General features: G+C 43.7%; 1 protein-coding gene across 3 annotated transcripts in view; it reads right to left on the minus strand.

Moving 5' to 3' along the window:
* Nucleotides 1–11,091, minus strand: part of AP1B1 (adaptor related protein complex 1 subunit beta 1) — a 46,837-nt gene extending 35,746 nt beyond the window's left edge. For 2 of the 3 annotated variants that reach the window (XM_039861940.1, XM_039861938.1), the window contains exon 1: nucleotides 10,935–11,091. The gene's annotated coding sequence lies outside the window, so the exon portion shown is untranslated. The remainder of the gene's footprint in view (nucleotides 1–10,934) is intronic. The other variant, XM_039861942.1, reaches the window with a different exon arrangement.
* Between the last annotated feature and the right edge of the window lie 9,443 nt (nucleotides 11,092–20,534).

Raw genomic sequence — 20,534 nt, forward strand, 5'->3', positions numbered from 1 at the left:
GTTCCATTTATATGAAATTCTGGAATAAGAAGTAGAGGCAAAAGTAACCTATGGTGATAGAGGTCAAATCAGTGGATGCTTTTAGGTGGGAAGGACTGACTTGAAGGGAGCACAAAAGAACTCTAGGGGTGATGGAAATGATCAGTATCTTGATGCAGATACTGGTCAAACTGTACATTTAAAAGCTGAGCATTACACTTTATGTAAATTATACAAACATTATTTTTCAAAGTAACAAACAAACCAAAAAACTCAATGCTAGAGAAGAAAAACAGAACACTGTATCACCCAGAGGAAATAAAGCCTTTATGAATGTGACATAAAATCAAAAAGTCTTAAAAGATCTATGAATTCAATTATATAAAAATGCAGGGTTGGGACTGGTTAGTACTTGGAGGGGAGATCACCTAGGAATACCAGGTGCTGTAGGCTTTAAAATAAATATATAAAATAAAAAATAAAAATAAAAATCAAGTTTTCCTGCATGGACAAAAACATAACAGTAATAAAAGACATGACAAACACACTCAAAAAATTTGCATTATATCACAGAAAAAAAGCCTATTATTTTCCTTAATATATAGAAAGTGACTACAAACAGACTGGCAAAGATGTAGCCTGTTCACAGAAAATGAAGTACCATGGTTTAAGCTTACTTATAATAGGAGATATAGAAATTGCAACTATAATGAAATGCCATCCATTAGCTACTGGATTGGTAAAGACCCAAAAGTCTGATAACATTCCATGTTGGTTCTGATGCAGAGAAAAAGATATACTTTCATATGATGCTAATGAGTCTAAATTGCTATCCTCTTTATAGTAATTTGGCAACGACTATCATAATTGCAAAGTCTTTAGCCTTTGACTGAGAGATTCTGCTTCTAGGAATTTATTCTACATGTACAAAACTATGCAGATACAGTTATTCATGTAGCACCCTTTGTAATAGCAAAATATTGGAAGCACCTTAAATAGCCTTCCACAGAGGACTGGTTTAAAAACTTATGGCCCAGCATATAGAATACTATGTAACCCAGAAGAAGAATGAGGCAGTTTTACATGTGCTTGTATGCAACACTTTCCAAGATATTAAGGGAAAAAAGCAAGATGCAAAAGTATATGTAGTTTACTACCATTTTTATTAAAAAAGAAAAATATGAATATTCATAAAACATAAATACTCATGTTTGCAAATGCATTGGCTATCCTTGAAAGGGTAAACAAGCAAAGTTACAGTGGTTTCCTCCAGGAAGGAAGCTGGATTACCAAGGGATGGGTGAGAAACTGGCCTTTCATCATTCACCTTTTTTATCTTGGCAATTTTATATCCTATGCCTGTATCACCCCTCTAAAATATAATACAGTTGAAAAAACAATGGTATATCTGTCCAAAATCCCTTTGCTTATCTTTCGGTCTCAGCTCAAACACCACTGCACCAGAGGAACATTCTCTGGACCTAGAGGGCAGAGGCTTCCCCAACATTTGACTCAATTATTGTGGACTTCTCCACAGCCCTCTTCAAGACTCTATTGGGATCTGTCCCGTTTAATGCTGTCAACCCAGTGACTGGCATTATGCCTAGCATATTCTAGAGCTCACCAAATGTTTGCTGACAAAATGAATGAAAAGACAGGTTCTCAGAGAAGCTAAAAAACCAAGGACCTATAACAGATCAGTACAAGAGGACTCCCTGATGAGTGCCAGACACTGAGGACTGGGCAGACCAGGAACATAAGGTTTTGCAGTTAACTTTCAACAAACATGGCAAGGCTGATCCAATGCCAAGATGGCTGCCAGAAAATCTAGCTTTGCTACCAACGCTGTGTGATCCTGGGCAAAACTCTCCATCTCTGAGCCTTACTTACTTTTACCAACTGTCAAACAAGAGAATTCGACCAGAGTAATGGCCTTTCAAGGCCCTCCTCGCTTTTAAAATGTTGAAAACAAAAGTGGAACAGCTCTGGTTGACGTAAGGGTAAGGGTCCTAGAGTCTGGTTCATTCCACTATGCCCAACTCTCCCCTTCCTCACCAGGGGCCCTTCAGACAACCCATAGTTCCATGGAACAGAGTTTGAAAATCATTCTATTAAATTACAGATAAAGCCCCTCCCACATCTCACATTCTATGATAAATGCATTTCCTCACCAAAGAGCATTCTTCCTGGGTCTCAAAAAGAAGGAAATGAAACATGATCATTCTCAGCGCATGACAAAAGATGTTTCCAAGAGAACAAGAGAGAAAAATTCAGAATGCGGCCAGGGTCAGAAAATCTATAGGTCTTCAGTAGGAAGGAAAACAGTAACAAGACAAGCATTCCTCAAATGGCCAGCCAGGGGCCAGAGTAAGGACTATTCTAGTCTCAGGGCAGTGATTCATGCCAGAGCATGCTCCGTGCTCCGCAACAAGATGAGAGGCATGAAGTCAACAGCACTAGCACAGAGATTTAGTGAATTAACAAAGGAGACAACTGGTATTGTGAGTTCAGTCAGAGAAGAATGGGAAAGGAAAAGGGGAAAGACATTTGGCAAGGTCTGGTTCAGCTGTCAAGAGCCATCTCTGAATTCAAGTATATTCAGGCAGGGAAAACTGATCCTGGAAAGTCTGTGTTGGTGGCTTCCAACTTCAGTGTTGAAACTGTCACTGTTAAACCCTTGCCTGATAAATAGCTTTTTAGAAACCTACTCCAAGGCACAAGTTAGCTCAAGGATAGTCAAGGCTAAGCCCAGGCTAAGAATAAAAGGGTCTAGGGTGGTGACTCATTTGGAACAGAAAAGCCAAACTTTGATCATCCTATGTGTTTTGTTGTTTCATTTCTGTCAAGGGCAGAGGTTGATTTATTCCACAAATATTCCCCTACTCTGTGCCATGCTCTGGATTGTGGTCCTGCCCCCATGAAGTTTAGAATTTAACAGAGATGATGATTTCACTCGCCACCCAGTAACTCTACTCACCACTCTTCACCTGTCTGACAGTCTCCTTTTTAAAAGGAAAAGGTCCCCACGGGTAAGTAATAAAGTTTACTTTACAGACAGGGAAACTGGTAAGGCCAACTCAAAAATAAAAAAGATGAGTCAGCTGAAGAGAAACCAGATTTCAGACTTTCTCTCTGAGACAATGTAGTCCCCAAACTCAGACAGGCTCTCTCAAGTCGGCTTAGTAACTATGAAGAAATAAGCTGTGTTCTTCTCCGGGCTTGGCATGAAATTTGGAACAAAGGTAGCAGCGGTAGTAGTAAGGGCAAGTGGATGTGCACTATGGGCTAGACACTATGTACAGAGCTTCAAATTTAACCCTCACACTAATCGTGAAAGTATTGATAAATCAAAAGTTTACAGATGAGGAAACTGAAGCCCAGACAGGTGATGGCATCTTTCTGGCGTCCCAGAGCTAGAAAATGGTAGCACCGACACTCCCAACTCTTACCCCACAAGGTTCCACTTGCTCTGCTCTGTCAAGTGAGGCAACTCCTCTCTGAATGAAGACCTGGCAGAAACACAGCTGCTCCAGGCTAAAGGGTATGAGAAATATGTTGGCACACATCCCTGCAGTCCCTCGAATGTTGAATGACAGGTTATTTCAGGGCCAGCTCATCCAGTTTGGACAGCAGGAGTGTCAAGTTTGATAATGTGCCTAGTGAAAGCCTGTCTAGGTGAGCTTCCAGAGTTATGAGCCTCCTGGAACTTGGATGAAAACTGACTGGTCAAAATCAATGTCCTGAGACCTACTAGTAATTAAAGCCTCAAATAAAAAGAAACTAAAGGCAGGCAAATGCCACATGCAAATGTTCCTATATCAGCACTTTGTCTCAAGAACCTAATTTTAGAATCAGGTGCCAATTCTCAACTCTCTACAAGCAGTAATGTGTGGAAAGATCTGTTGTGAAGAAAAAGAGAAGTTCCCCTGGACTTGCAAAAAAAGTAATAGGGGCTTCTTCTAACAATACATAAATTAATCAAGATGTGGAGAAAGAGATTCAAAGATGATCTTGGATGGCACAGTGTGTTAGATCCTAGCAGCAGAAGATGCAGTAATCCTGGCTAATTGAGAAGTCTCACACTGACTAGCATTTGACACTGCGGAGCACTCCTTCCTTCTTGAAATACTTTCTTCTCTTGGATTCCAGGACGCCATGTTCTTGCTTTTCCTCCTACTCCACCGTCTGCTCCTTCTCAGGCTTTGTTGATTCTTTCTCCTCTCCCTCTCCTTCAACACTGGAGTGCCCCAGGGGTCATGCCTGGTACCTCTTCCCTTCTCCATCTACGCTACCTCACCTCTTTGGTTATACCATCCCGTGTCAAGGTTTTAAGTATCATCTACATGCTGACAACTCATAACTTTACATCCCCAGGCTCAACCTTTCCCCATATATCCAAACTGCCTAATCTACATCTAAACTTGAACGTCTATATAGCTAATAGGCAGTCCAAACTTAATGTGATAAGAACTGATCTGCCTCCCTCCTCCCCACAAAAGGCTCATCCTGGAGTCTTCATCATCTAGTGACTGTCAACATTATCTTTAACAGGTTCTCAGACCAAAAAATCTGTTACCCTTAACAACATACACTCTCTCATATCCCACACCTAATCTATCAGCAAATCCTACTGGGTCTAACTTCAGAATGAATCTTTACTCCATGAAGCAGCTTCTCATCAGGATCATCACTACCACCAGACCCCAGGCCACTATCACCTCCCACTGGGATTGCTACCAAGCTGCTTTCACACTGCTCCCCACAACTCACCTCAGCAATAAGCAGAATGATCCTACTACAATCTAAGTCAGACAGTGGTTCTGTTCAAAACCCTACAGTGGTTCTCGCTTTCACTCAGAGTAAAAGCCAAAGTCCCAACCAGGACCTTATGACCTATAAGGCCCTGAATGACATGTATAACCCCTTGTCTCTCTCATACACATCCTTCTCACCATTACCTCTTCGAACTCTTCTCCCACTATTCTCCCCATCGTTCTCTCAGTTCCAGCTATATGGGCCTCTTTGCTGACCTTTGAACAAAACAGGCATGGCTCCCCCTCAGGGCCTTTGCAAGCATGGTTCACTTTGCCAGGGAAGCTCTTTCTCCAAATAGAATCGTGGCTTAAGTCTCTCACCTAAGTCTTGGCTCAAATGTCACCTTCAGAGGCCTTCTCTGACCACTTTATTTCAAATTGTACACATCCTCAACCAATGCCCCACTTCCTTCTTTCCTCCCTTTGTTTTTTCTTCGAAGTATGTATCACCAGCATACTATAAAATACATTTATATTGTCTATTTTTTCTCTCTCTATAATATAAATTCCATGATGACAAGAATTTTGTTCATTTTGTTCACTACTAGCTCCTAGACTGGTACCTGGCAAATAGGAGGTACTCAAAAAATATTTGAATGATTAGTGCTCGGCTCTCCTCTTGGGGACATTTCACATTTTGTAAACCAACCTGAGCTAGAGAGCAGCTTCCCAGTGTTCCATCACAGGGTTTGCCAGGAGCCGAAATACATCTGCTCTGGTTGTCAAGCTATTTTGGCAAAATCGAAATAAAAAATGCCAGACCCCACAGCCCATTTTACAGCCAATAAATATAAGGCAAGTAAATAAATGATAAGAGAGAAGAGAAAGGGCAAAGAATAGAAGATCAGGTGGCAACATCTCTAATGGGAGAAATGTTTTGGCTACTTCCTTTGGTGAGGCCAGACCACTACCCCTTGCTCCCATAGGCATCAGCTCACAGTGTCCAGAGAGGTGTGAGTCCAAATGCTGGGGGAGGAGCATACAGGGGGTTGACACCGGCTATGATGTGAACACGGCTAGGCCCTTCCCTCTGCCTGTAACCCTCCAGGCCCACAGAACTTCTGTGTTCCTCTAACTAGCAAGCTCTTCCCTGCCTTTGTACTTACTGATCCTCTTCCTGGATTATCCTGTTTGGCTTCTGGAGTGGCTGCTCCAATTTATCCTTCAAATTACATCATTTTAAAGATACCATCCCTGCAGGCACTAAGTAGGAATTTTTTTTGTCCTCACTTCCAGTAGTCCTATTCATGTTTACTAACCACCTCCCACGTGTCATAAACAGGTCTACATTCTGGGTATGTAGCAGTGAATGAAACAGACAAGAATCTTTCCCTTCATGGAGTATACATCCTAATGGCAGACAGGAACCATAAGCAAGATAAATAAGTAAAACATACAGTATCTCAGAGAGTGATAAACGCTATGGAGAAAAGGAAAGCAGGGAAGGAGGATAGGGAATGTGGGGGAGGGGGAGGTTAAAATTTAACGAGGGTACCCATGGAAGGCCTCCTTGAGAAGATGATATGTGACACTGTCTAGGCATAATAATGCAAAGGTTGGAGTGTATCTGGCCTTTGAGGAACAGCGGGAAGGTGATATGGCTCAAGCTGAGTGAGCAATGAGGGAGGCAGTGCATTATGAGGTCAGAAAAGAATAGAAGTGGCCTTCCAGTTCAAGGTAAGGACTCTGGCTTTCACTATGAATGAGCTGGAAGCCACTGAGAATTCTGAACATTCTGACTTACATTTTAACAGGTGCTGGGTGCTATGCTTCTGTTTCCCTCATGGCTTATCCATTTTTCTAATTATTATATTTGTTTTCTATTCCTTCTCTGTCTGTCCTCCCCTTTAGAATGTAGTAAGCGATCAAAGGACAGAAACTGTCTGGCTTGTTTACCTATCCTCACACTTAGCCCAGTGCCAGGCACACAGGAGGGAAAGAAAGGAAAAGAAGGGAGAGAAAGAACAAAGAAAAAGAAGAAAGGAAGAAAGAAATGTTCAATGTATAAAGTTCTGTCCTCAGTGTCTCAACATCCAGCCATCCAGCCCTTAGAGGTCAGAGAATAAAGACCACAAAAGCAGATTCGACAGCTGGCTATAATGAAATTTTGTCATTCTGCTGTCAATATGCTTAAGACCACTAAAGCAATTAGGGTGTGGTAAAAAGTTTGTGTCACCCAAGTCTATTCCTCTACAGAACTCTGAAACTAAGGTTTTCAGTGCTGAAAGTGGACAATGAAAGGTTGGTTTTAAAGCTTTTGAGACCTGATTTCCAAATCTACCATCTTCCAGCTCAAGTCCACAGAGATGGTAACCTGGGGGGATCAGACTAAGGCATCCTGGCTGCAATGAACTCTGGGCATTCTGGAATCAACCAGCCACACTCTTATCTTAACTGGAAGCGGTCTCCTAATTTCAAAGAGACCCTCTTAATGAAGGGCAGAGGTCAAGCCCAAGACTAAAATCCCAAAAAGCATGAGGCTTGGGAGTTCAGATTCACAGCTCCTCAGCTCCATTAAATAACAGGAGACAATCCAAGAACAAGAGGTTAGGAAAGGAAAGCTGGCCACAGCAGGTAGGATGGGGGCTTTCTAGGGGTTTACACAACATAACAACGATACAACCATGCAAATACTGTGTAGTGGTCAACATAACAGGAACAAACATATTACTACTGTAAAATGAAAATTACAATGTCACATACTTGAGGGGTTTGTAACCTAAAACATGTCAATATATACAAAGGCCTCAGGAGTGCCCAGCCACCTAGTACTTGATAAATGTTAGCAACTATTACTACTATATAGGGAGAGGTTACTGCCAGTACCTCCCTGCTGCTCCCCAACCCCCAGGTCTTTGGAGGCCCTGAAGCACACTAGTGGCTGGCTGGGTGGTAGAGACAGTAGTTCAAAAATAATTAATCCTACAATCTGGTCAGATTTCACCCCATCCCCCGGGGTGATGGGAGGATAGATAAGAGATCGTCTGGAATGTGCTTTGAATTCCTAAGGAGTCAAAGAATCCTGACAATTCAGTGTAATATTCATTCATTTGTTCATTTACTGAACAATTACTAAGCACCAACCATGTGCCAGACACCTTACTAGGTGCTGGAGACACAGACAGTTAAGACAAGTCCTCTCTAAGAATTAAGAGCCGTTTACTTATAAGACAGCCAAGTAAACAATGACAACTCACTGTGATCAGTGCCACAGAACATCAAAAAGGGGTATCTAGTTCAAGCCTGCAAGGTAGAGGGAATGATCACAAGGGAGGTACCAAGTAGTGGTCCAGCAAAGGAAGGATGGTGACAGGAAACGGTGTTTAGGCAGTGGGAACAGCATAAAGCAAAGAGTTGGGACTTTACAGAAAAGCAGGAGTTTGATCGCAGCTTGAGGGGAGGTGGAAGAATGAAGTAGGAAAGATGAAGCAGAAGAGCCAGGCTGGGGTCAGAGCCCAATAGGTCTTCAAAGCCATGCTAAGGAATGTGTGTTTTAGCCTGAGGGCAAAGAGGAGCCACTGGTAGATATTCAAGCAGGATTTTTTAAAAGGATTCCCCAATTGCTCAAGTGATATTTTCTCTCTGGAATTATTTTTCCACTCTGTATGAATAAAAAGAACACAAAACCATTTCTTGGTTGTGATGATTTATCAGTGACCTATCTTAGGCCAAAAGACCTGTTGAGAAAAAGAAACATCTTCAAGTAACACATGTGTCCCCTTAGCTTTTAGAAATACACCAAAGTGCAAAACCCATATCTAAGCCATATTTGCTCACTGTCAGCACCTCAGGCTTTGGTGCCAGGCATGGGGGTTTTCTGGGAAGTGAGCAGTTAAGACATGCAACAGTTTCATGACTAGAAAAAGATGAAAGTCCAAGCCCAAAGCCAGCAGGACCCACAGACTGAACTTGTTTTGAAACACTTTTAGGAAGTGAAAAGAGAAGGGTGGGATAAGTCCTGTGTATATAAAGTCTCTGTTTGCAGAAGGAAATAATACCCCACAAAACAGGGGTGACAGCCTTCCTCTGACAGAAGCCTGCAGTAGGCATCAAATGCCTAGGTTAAGGCACCTACTACAACAATAGGCTCTGCATAAATTTCCTCATCTGAAGCCAACACTGAACCAGCACTGGGGGCAAGGAAAGGAAAGTAGAGGCCAGTATTACTTTAGAGCAGAGGTAAAGGAGGGTCCAGCCTAAGTAAATTGTCTAGGTTACACTACCAGGAAGCTGCTGAGCTGGGCTTGGAATCCAGGGCTGACTGATGGGGAGTCAGGAATGCTTCTTCCATTATACCTCTGAGCCCTTCAAGCGGCTCAGGGTGAAGCCTCTGATAGATAATCTCTACATAACCTCTGAGGGATCTGATTCTTTGAGAACTAGTGAAGCTGCTCTTCATGACTGTTTCTAAGAGGTCAGAGGAGCCTGGTGGGCTCAACTCAGGACAGGGAGCCAGATGCTCTGAGCTCTGCTCATGTTCCTACCATCTGTGAAAAGCTGCTCCATCTCAAATCCTCCCTTGGAAGGATGGGGATAAGGTGACAATATTAAGTTTCTGTGAATTCAGTGGAACTAAAAAAAAACAAAACCCCAACAAAAACAGATAGAGTTTAAAAAGTTACCACTGTTTTATATACACACACACACACACACACACACACACACACAACACACACACACACACACACACATATATGTGTATATATATATATATCTCTATCACAGCTCTGAGGCGTCCTCCTTCATGGGTTCATTAAGTCTTGTGGAAACCTTCACGGGTTCATTAAGTCTTGTAACAACCAGGAGTGGGTAGGAAGGCTGCAGGTCTTTCTTGTGCTGCTCTCAGGGAAACTGAGGCAGAACTGGAACAAATGAATGTCTGCAAAGGAGTAAGTCTCAGACTCAGAGAGCCTAGTTCTTAGGCCATCAAACCATTTCACCATCTCCCAGGAAAGATGTGCTCTCCCCAGCCAAGAAGCCATGGGGCCTATACTTTTCTCGGACATAGACCCTTGTTTTCAGAATGTTCTTCAAGCACTAGGGCCAAAAGATCCCCTAGGGGTCATGTGGTTCCTCTCTTTAGTCCAAAAGGAGTGCAGTTCAACCACTCTCAAGAGGTTCCGAATATTCTTAGAGTCATGGGTAGCCTGTTTTGTGTCTCACAGTTTCCAATAGTCAGGAAAAACTTCCACCCCTGCCCTAAAAGGTAATCACAGCAATAGTCTGAAGGGCTGTTTTGTCCTAAAGAAGGTAAATCAAATGTCCCTTATAAAGATCAGATGAGAAGCAATAAAGCTACATCTTTACATAGATGCAAATAAACAAGACATTTAAGGATATTAAATAGCCCCTACTCCCCAACCTTGCTCCAGCTCCTCTTTTGTCTCTACACTTTGCAGGTCCCTGAAAACCTGAGTAAGAACCCTGGCTCTGCTATACTACCCGAATGACCTTTCACGTGTGATTTAACTTCTCTGTGCCTCAGTTTACTCACTGATAAAATGGGGATAACAACAGTAGCTACCTCACAAGGTTGTTGTGAAGTTTACATGCTGCATTGTAAGTAAAGTGTTTAGCACAGCGCCTGGTACACAGAAAGGGCTCAATAACCAGTAGCAAACATTTGCATCAGTATTTTTAGCATTATTACAGACGTCCCCAGTTAACCTGTCCGTCAGACGCCGACAGACCAAGCCCAAGTCTACCCCGGAGCAGGCGTCTATTTCTCGACTTTTTTTTCTTTTTTCTTTCCGAATCTTGGCAAAGAAATAGCCCTAAATGACAAGGAGCCCTCAGGATGGCCATGGGGCTGAGTGTGAAGGGGGAAATCAGGACTCGAAGAGGAGTTTCTCTTTTGGCCAGACGCAGGCTCCTCAGGGCCTAAGTCTAGGAGTCTCTCTAGGAGGACGCCCCAGAAGGGGTTGCGGACCTGGGACGACTGGAGGGCAGGCCCGCGGCCAAGTGGGCGCGAATGAATGAACCCGTAGTACCCTGCCACGTCTGGGCCTGGGAAGCAACTCCCGCCCCTCTCCCGACCCGTCATTAACATGACCTCTGACCCCAAAAACCCCTCACCTCAGACCCCCGACTCCCCGCCCCCTTCTTCTCCTGCCTCGTCGGACTCCCCGCTTCCTCACTCACAGGTCCAAACTGCTCCAGGCACCACGGTGCGACTCAGCAGGACAGCAAAATGTCCGCGGCCTTGTCCTCCCGTTCTCCCGGTGCGTCCGTGCCGCCGGCTGCTCGGAGCCCCACGGCTGTCACCTGCCGGGCGGAAGTGAGCTGCCTGCGCGCGGGCACTTCCGGTGGACGCACGGCCTGGGGGTGGGGTCAAAGGTGCAACCCGGGCGGGAGGTGGGGCCCGCGGGGCGGGGCCAAGGGGGGGCGGAGCCGACTGGAATTCACCACTTATCAGCTGCCGCGAGACTGAGGCTCTGAGATGGGCAGAGTTTTGCTCAAGATCACTTAACTTATGAATAAAAGAGTCAAAATTAGAACAGCAAGTTTAGTCAAGCGCTTGCTGCCCTTCAGTGCAGCCCTTTGGAAATTCTTCTTTTTAGGAGAAAACATCAGATCCTCCAAGGAACTGTTATCCAAGGAGAACTTCATAATGTTCCATTTCCTGAGTCTGCCATTTCCTGAGTCCACCTCCCCACCCACTCTGGTACTATTAACTTTCTCCTTATAATTTCTTATCCTCTCCTTTAAAACACTTTCATTGCTACTCTTTAAAAATGTCTTACTGGGCAAATAATTTTTGTATTGTAGAGAAACGGAAAAGCACTAGTAAGCAAAAAAGATAAAAAATCATCTGCAATCCCAATGTCCTGAGGCAATCACTTTTAAAATTTTGGTGAATATCCTTCGAGACTTGATACATCACTTAGTACTTTTAACTCATCAAAATATTGGTAAAAACTTTCCCAAGGCAATAAATAGATTTCTATGTGGTGCTTTCCAATACCTGTATAATATTCTATTGTAGAGATGATATCACTGTTCTCAAAAATAATCCCTATAGTTGTATACTTAGGTTGTTATCAACCTTTTAATATTATAAAAATAAGCTTGCACAGCCAAGTCCATATGTCTCATCCAATCAATTGTTGTAATATTTAATATAGTCTTATATGTTTAATCAGCCTCAAGTCCTTTTATAAATTTTTCATTTTTAGTTATCTTTCTCTAATGATATTGGCAAATGTCATCAGCCTCACTGAAAAACAAAATTTCATTGGGAATGTAACATGGAAAGAGAAAAATTATCCAACAAAACAAACTAACAGACCTAAAGGTGTCAAGCTGGAGAATCTATGTGAAAGAGGCAAGCTAGTGATAGAAGTCAGAGCTTTAAGATTGCCAAGACAGAAGTCACAGTGTCAGTTTACTTAGGAAGGACATCCTGGAGAAGGTAGCATTTGTGCTAGGCCTCACCTAATGAGAATAGAGTTGCACAGGCTGAGATGGAAGGAAAAGGAAATCCAAGGACAACAGTGCAGAGGATGGAAGGCAAAGGAACCAGGGATCTGGGTCCTTCAGAAAGCATTTTCTAAGCCCCTACTCTGAGTCAGGCCCTGGGCTGGGCATTGGATAGTCACACAGATGAGGCAAAGGCCCTGCCCTTGCTGAACCTACAGTTTTGTTGGGGATAGTGACAGAGCTACAGACACAAATGTGATTGGTGCTGTGATAGGGGATGCACTGGGGCTATGGGAGTTCAGAGCAGGAACTGAAGTTCCTCCAGGGTTGGAGGGACCAAGGGCGGCTTAGACAAGTGGGCGGCATTTAATCTGAATTTGCAAAACAACAATGAATGTTTATGTGCCCGGTGGTACATGCAGAGGGTCTTGTTTGCTCCTCACATCAGCCCCATTTTATCTGGGTAGGAGCAAACTGCAACTCCAGGAGCTTAAGTCTAATGGTGTCTGAGTGGCAGAGCTGAAAGACTAGTCCCAGAGCCCCAGGATACATGCCCTCATAGTCCTACTCATTCACTTATAGGAAATTGCAAAAATAGTACAAAGAGTCCCATGTACACTTCACCTAGTTTCCCTCAATGGTGACATTTTATATATTGGTAGTATAAATCAAAACCATAAAGTTAGCATTGATACAATACCATTAACTAAATATATAGAGCTTATTCCATTTTTAAATTCTTTTCCAAAGTAGGCAGGGAACAAATGGAATAATTTTATGTGCCATGTTCCACATGGCATGCTATGCACAGCTATCTTGTGATGTCATAAAATGACCCTGGACCTGCCGCTGGCACTGTGAGAGCTTCAGCAAGTCCCTTCCTCTTTCTGACACACAGACTCTCAGAATCCATCCTCCCACCCTACCTCCACACTCCAGCATAAGTAATGTTGAATTAAGTATTCTTTCCATCCATGCCCACTAGAGGGCCCACAGGTGACATTAACTGCCACCCTTCCCTTCGGATGAAATTGTCACACAGGTAGCTCACAGCATGCCTTTCTATGTCCCAACCTTCTTTCTAGATTATTCTTATGTGATTTCTGTTCCTCTCTGGCAATTTGTTTCCTTGCTGTTTTTGTTGTTTTTATCCTATGAATTTCTAAAAGTTGCCTCAGATCTTTTCTGGAAGGAGGCAAGAGGTGACTTTGTCCATAGCCTCACTAACAATGCCGGCTCTGCTGAGGGCAGACAGCTCCAAATCCTTCCCAAATAGAGCAAGCCTGGCACTTTCCCCAGGGCAGAGGGGCCTAGAGGCTTCCTGAGACTCCTCTTCTGCCCCCATCTCTCCCTGCCGCAAATGCCCTCATTCACCCATCTCTGGTTTCTCTAGGAGCAAAATTCTGCTCACCCTCTCCTGGCTCCACTGCCACCAGGCCGTTTCTCAAAGGGTCTGCTTTCTTCTCTCAGTTGCTCCTGAGAGTGACTAAACCATCCTCTGCTGGTACAACTTCCCAATTTGGAAAATGGAGCTGATTGGGCCTCCCTGAGAAGTTGTTAAAGAAATGAAATTGTAGAACTGATGTACGGTGCCTGGCAACCTATAAACAAACCCTCCCCCGATGGTACCTGATGGTGACAACACTAATTTGTTAATATTAATTCAGCTCAGCTACCTCCTCGCTGTGCATCTAGGAGTGCATAACTTAGCTTCTTTGAGCCTCAGTTTCCCCATCTGGAAAATGAAACTAATCCCCTACCTTACATAGAGGTCAAGAGAATTACAGTAGATGTTGTAGGTAACATTCTTGGAGCCATACCTAGCAAGCATTAAAGAAGCAGTAATGATTGTTAAAGGCCGTACATTAGAACACAAAGAAAATGTCAATGAACTCCAATATAGAATTGGAATCCACACATCATTCTTTGATCACAATCTTAAAAACTAGAAATTAATAATAAAACCAGAAAACTGACTACACTTGGCAAATAAAATACTCTCTTGTAAATAACCCTGAAACTTCTGTGCATGTAACTATGCTCCCTTCTGAAATCTCACTAAAACAGTCAGGGAATTTTAGAATTTTGATAAAATATATGTAACATAAAATTTACCATTTTAACCATTTTAAGTGTACACTTCAGTGGATTAAGTATATTAACATTGTTGTGCAACCATCACCACCATCCATCTCCAGAACTCTTTTCATCTTCCCAAAATGAAACTCTAAACTCAGTAAACACTAACTCTCCCTTCCCCCATCAGCACCATTCTCCCTTCTGTCTCTGTGGATTTGACTACTCTAGGTACCTCATATAAGTGGAGTCATACAATATTTGTCCTTTTGTGTCTGACTTATTCACTCAGCATAATGTCTTCAAAGTTCATCCATGCTGTAGCATATGTTAGAATTCCATTCTTTTTATGACAATAATATTCCATCGTACATGTATACTACATTTTGTTTATTTATTTATCCCCTGATGGACACTTGTGGGTTGCTTCCATTCTTTTGGCTATTGTGAACGATGCTGTTAGAAACATGAGCATACAGATACCTGTTTGAGTTCCTGCTTTCAATTCTTTAGGGTCCATATCCAGAAATAGAATTGCTGGATCATATGGTGGTTCTATGTTTAAGTTTTGAAGGAACTGCCATGCTGTTTCCACAGCAGCTGTACCATTGTACATGCCCACCAGCAATGTACAAGAGTTCCAGTTTCTCCACATATTCATTGACACTTATTTTCTATTTTTTGGATTTTTAAAAATAATAGCCCTCTTAATAGGTGTGAACTGGTATCTCATTGTAGTTAAGGGATTTTTAAAGGTATAAATACACAAGAGCCATGAGAACAAGGAGACGATGGTGACAACACTAAAAATGAGAACACAAATGAATCAAAATTTACTAACTTGGCTGAATCCTAAGCCATAAGGAGGGAAGCTAAGAATTAACACAATTTATACTGCAGGGTCCCAAAGATTCAGAAACTGGTGGCACCAGAAACTCCTAGAAGTGGGAATGAAGAATTAACTAAAATTTGGAGAATTGATTGAAAGTCTGAAAAAGAGTTAGATATCCCTAGATCCTTCCTTAACTCTGACATAAGACATTATGTACCCCCTCATCCAGCAGAAAACTGAGGCTAACCCTCAGAAAAGAGTAAAACAAAGGGCCCTGGACCATGGAACATCAGCACAGAGGGGGCAGGGTGGGGCGTATCACAGTGAAAACAGGGAGGATACAGGGATTCTGGGCAATGAGGATCACAGTGGACAAGCTCACTCATGCCAGAGCTGTTGCTCAGCTGTTAGTGCATCACTTAAAGCTGAGGAAGCAGCCAAGGATCACTAGGCATTTGAGGAATGTGGAAGTGAAAGGCCAAGATCACAAACAGATTAAACAACAGAGACACAATCTAGATTAGTTGCTGGAAGGAAACATAAGACACTGATAACATTGACCCCTGTGGGGAAGGGACTTGGGTGGCTGAAGGACATGGGATGATAGGAGACTTTCCACTGTACTTCCTTTTGAACCTGTTAAATTATTTTAAACTTTTCGTTTTGAAATACTTTTAGACTTACAGAGAAGTTACAAATATAGTAGAAAGTCCCCATCTACCCTTCACCCAGCTTCCTCTAATGTTAGTATTTTATCTAACCATAGTACAATGTTCAAACCCTTGATACTAAACTATAACTAACTAAACCAGAGACTTTATTCAGATTTCACCAGTTCTTCACTAAAGGTTTTTTTCTGTCTCAAGATCTAATCCAGGTTCCTGCATTGCATTTCATCATCATATCTTTCTAGTATTCTTTGGTTTGTGATAGTTTTCAGTTTTTCCTTTGATTTATCAACTTTAAGCGTTATATATTTTTGGCAACATCACAAAAGTGATGTGCTCTTCTTGATGCATCACATCAGCGGAGACATGGTGCATGATTTTGACATATATTATTACTAATGATGCCAACCATGTGCCTGTCATGTTTCTGCACTATCAAGTTACTATATTTCCTTTGTAATTAACTATCTTGTGGGGAACTACTCTGAGACATTACTGTTGTGCTTGCCTATGACGATTTCCTATTTCTCTCATTCTACATTTATTAATTGGAATTCTACTGTAAGGCAGAGTTGCCCTTTCTATCTCATTACTTTATTCAATGATTTATTTCTATCCATGTTCATTTATTTATTTGAATTAAATGATTTATTATCCATATAAACTCATAAACATTTTATTCTCAGTTATCACCCAATTCTGTCATTATTTATTTTGTTGATCCTTTTTTTTTTAACCAGTTTTGGCCCTTGGAAATTCCTTCAGGTTGGCTCCTCTCAATAAGCCCTCATCATTTTTTTAGTACTTCCTTACTTTCCAGATGTTTCCTTACTCTTAAGATGTCTCCAGGATCATATTGTATTTTATCTGTCCCAGAGCTGGAATCAACCATCTTTCTGAATAAATTACCCTGGGATCGTGACTTCATTAAGTGCAGATGAAATTTATTAATTGTGCTTCCATCAGGTTAATATTAATTAGATTACCTGAGCACACCATTCTAGGTACATTATATGCATTATCTTTAATCCTTATGTTACCTCTGTATGCTGTGTACCATTATTATCCCTATTGTACAGATAGAGAAACTGAGGCTCAAAGCTCAGTTTGTAAATAGCAGATCCAAGAGTTTGAGCCCAGGCTGTGGGCCTCCAAAGCTCAGGCTCTTTTCCCTGATGGGAATGGGAGTTAGGGAGGGCCCAGGAACACTAGGGAACTGACAAACCTACATCGATAGCTGGAAGGATCATGATGGATGCTTCAGAGGCTGTGGTGGATCTGTAACATGTCAATTTGTTGAGTCTGAATAACATTTCTCAGATGTCCTTTCCCTGGATGGGCCACAGGAGAGATTGTTGTACAAAATTGGGAGGGAAGAAGCAAAACAGCAGCCCTTTTTATAACTCATACACGTTGAAGCAGATTGGCATGGGCCAGGGGCAGGCCTACCACTGTCCCATCTTCCTGGGATCAGCCTTTGGTTTCACTTTTAGGCTGTGTGTGTGTTTAGCTCTGTGGAAAGGTTACAGCTTCTCCAAGAATCCCACGTACATTATCAAGGTCAACAGCAGCGAGAACACCTGGGTTTCAGCCGGTCCCCAGGGACTCCAGCCTGTGCCTGTGGATTCCAGCATGTTTTTGTCCTCCCCTACATTACAACACTTTGCCTTTCCTGACATCCTACTCAGAGTCCAGCTTTCCTAACTCCCCTTAGTGCCTGGAGGAGGGCAGACTTTTCTCAAACTGGCACAGATCACAAAAAGCTGTAGACACCTGCCAACCCAAGGGCAAAACAAAAGGAAACCCGGAGTCCTGCATAAAAATCAGATCCTCTTTATCCTAAAGGTCATTTTAGTAAAGGAGCATCCTGGAACTGGGGCACCCTGGGGACAAAACTGGTGATGGGAATCTGTGGGTGGGTGGGGATCATGTGTTTCCAGGAGCAGGGTTTGGGCCTCGACATCTAGGTTGAAATGCTGTTCCAGAACCAGCTGGGTAAAAAGGCACATGTGAGCTGGGCTCCTGGCTGGGGCTGAGCTGAACTTCTATGATGCCCAAGTTGGCATCTGTAGCTTGGGATATGGATGGCCACCAGGGGGCTCTGATGCCACATCCAGGAAGGAAGTGATGTCCATAGGGTGCCAGGGTGGCTGGGACATAGGAAGAATTCAGGTTAGAGGAGTGGGGGGTCTCCAAGGTTGCACAGGGCAACTCACAAGTTCAAGGCAGCTGCACCTGTAGGAACTCTCAGTGCTGTGGCTCCATCTATTATTCTATCTTGGGCAGCTGGCAGTACAAAGCTCAGTTAGTGCCACCTGGGACTCCCATTGGGGCTACACTCATGGGAGGCCTGAGGCTATTATCATGTGGGGCGGGAGGCTGGAGGTGGCAGGCCTCAGTCTCATGAGGATTTCTGTTACTCCCTCACTGCTTCTCAGCTACGAGATCCGCTGACACCTGTTCAGGCCTGTTTTCTCATCTGTACAACAAGAAGGCTGGATTGGATGATTGTTCAGGTGGCTTCCAGACTACCAGTAGTAATGATGATGATGGTGTGGCAATGATAGAGGTACCATTTGCCCAAAACTCGTCATGTGCCAGGCTCCACAGAAAAATCATTTAATTGGACTGTCTCCATTAGTCTGCTTATCCCCATGGAGTAGGTGTAGTTGTCATTTCCATTTCATGGGTGAGGACATAGAGGCTCATATAGAAGGAAAAGGGCTGAGCTGGGAGGGAGACAGTACAACTGGGAAGAGCCCATTCCAGAATCACACGATTCTGGGCCTGGACCCAGGTTCTGCTATTTCTAGCTCTGTGACCCTGAGCAAGTCATTCGCCTTTTTTGTGCTTCTGTTTCCTCTGATGTCCGCTCCACAAGGTTGCCATGAGGACCAAAGGACGTAATGCTCAATACCTGACGTGCAGGGAGCATACCATAGATATCAATCATTGTTCCAGAATAAATGCATCATTATCTATGGCTGGGATTTGAATCACATGGTCCATTTGATTCCACAGCCCTGGCTCTCCACCCTCTGGGTAAATCCCTGTTGAAACAGGAGGTGAAATGCTGTTTGGGTTGAAAACTCTGATTTCATGATGGGCTCAGGTCACCCCCTAGAGGCGCCAGGTTGCCACAACCACACATTGGGCCTGCCGAGTACCCAGAAAACTGCTTTCTTGGCTTCCCAGCCAGGCCAGGCTGCCCGGGGGCTACATACGTATTCTTGCCTCATGTGTTCAAGCAGCCTCTGTCACCCCATTCTGGCCCATAGCCAGCCTCTGCCCCCAGGAGCTTCCCATTTGCTCCTCACCAGACTCTCTCAGCCCACTCAGCAAGGCCCAGCTCACACCCCACTTCTCCCGCAGGTCCTGGGAGAGCCCTATTACCAGACCCTCAAAGCAGCAGCCCCATTCTTGGGAGGTCTCCAGAGCTGCTTCCTCTCTGAGTTCCCCACAGGACTGAGCTGTTGTCACCAGCTGCCCTCCATGTTTGCTTTCGTGGAGTCAACTGTAGCTGCCCTTTTTCCTGTACCCTTACCTACAGAAGGATGCCACATGCCCTGTGCCAAATGCTTCCCACACATGATTTTGCTGGTAGGTGACAGAAGCAGGACTGAACCCAGGACTGTCTAGTCCCAAATCCTGGCTGTTAACCAGCCTTCTAACTCTCCTTGCTCTCTTCTCCAGGGAGAAGATAGCTTCCTGATTCCCCGATCTTCTCCTTGGAGGAAGAGTGTGATTCAGCCTGTGCTGGCCTGTCCTGCTCCGACTCTCCACCAGAACTGGAACTGGAACCACATTCACTTTAGCACTCTACTGTCTCATTCACGTTGCAGTTGCTGCATGAATGGATGAACTGTGAAAATGTCTGTTTCAGATGGTGGGAGAGTCAGAGGACCGAGGAAGAGATGAGATGCCTCAGTGTTCTTTGCTTTAAAAAAACTTGGGTGTCTTCATTCATTTGTTCATTCTTTTTGATAAACATTTGTGGACTCTGTGCCAGACCTGCCCTCATGGAAGCATGCCCTGTCAACAGACAGCTCCTGTTTGTGAGGACAAAGCACTGGACAGGGGTGAGGGTCTGGAGAGGGGGCAGGAAAGGCTCCCTGAAGAAGGCATGTCAGAGCAGGGCATACAGACTCAGGTTTGAGCATCATCTGGGCCAAGGTTTCAATTAGTAGCTGTGTAACCTTGGGCAAGTCACTTCACTTCTCTGGGTCTCAGTTTACTCATCTGTAAAAATGAGAGCTACCTGGAAGGTACTATTGTGAGGTTGCTATGAGATACTGAATGTGAAGCAGGGGATGATTCCCCAACCCCCCACACAGAGAGCACCAGTGATGGTTAGGGGCACAGTAGATGCTCAGGAAAGTGAGCTAACCAGCTCAGTGTGTGGAGCACACCCCCCAGGCTGGCTCTGTACTGAGCTTTCACAACTAATAGTACCACTATTGTCATACTGGTAAAGCTGTCATCACTAAGAACATTAAGGAGTGGGTGAGTGAACTCATCTCTAGGGAACCTCCATATTCTCACACTCTAAGTCTGAGTCTACCCAACACCTCTCTGACGCTCCTGGAATCCCCTGGGCAGTTCCAGGGGTCTTGAGTGTCCATACTATTTGGCCAACCTTCCTCTTGAATCTTTCCTGATGCAGTAGCATCTCAGCTCCTTGGCCATGCATTCATCGATCTGGACAACATTGGCATGAGCCAGGTGAAACAATGAGGCCACAGTTCT

This window comes from Pteropus medius, unplaced genomic scaffold, assembly GCF_902729225.1.
Source record: "Pteropus medius unplaced genomic scaffold, Ma_sr-lr_union100, whole genome shotgun sequence".
NCBI lineage: Eukaryota > Metazoa > Chordata > Mammalia > Chiroptera > Pteropodidae > Pteropus > Pteropus medius.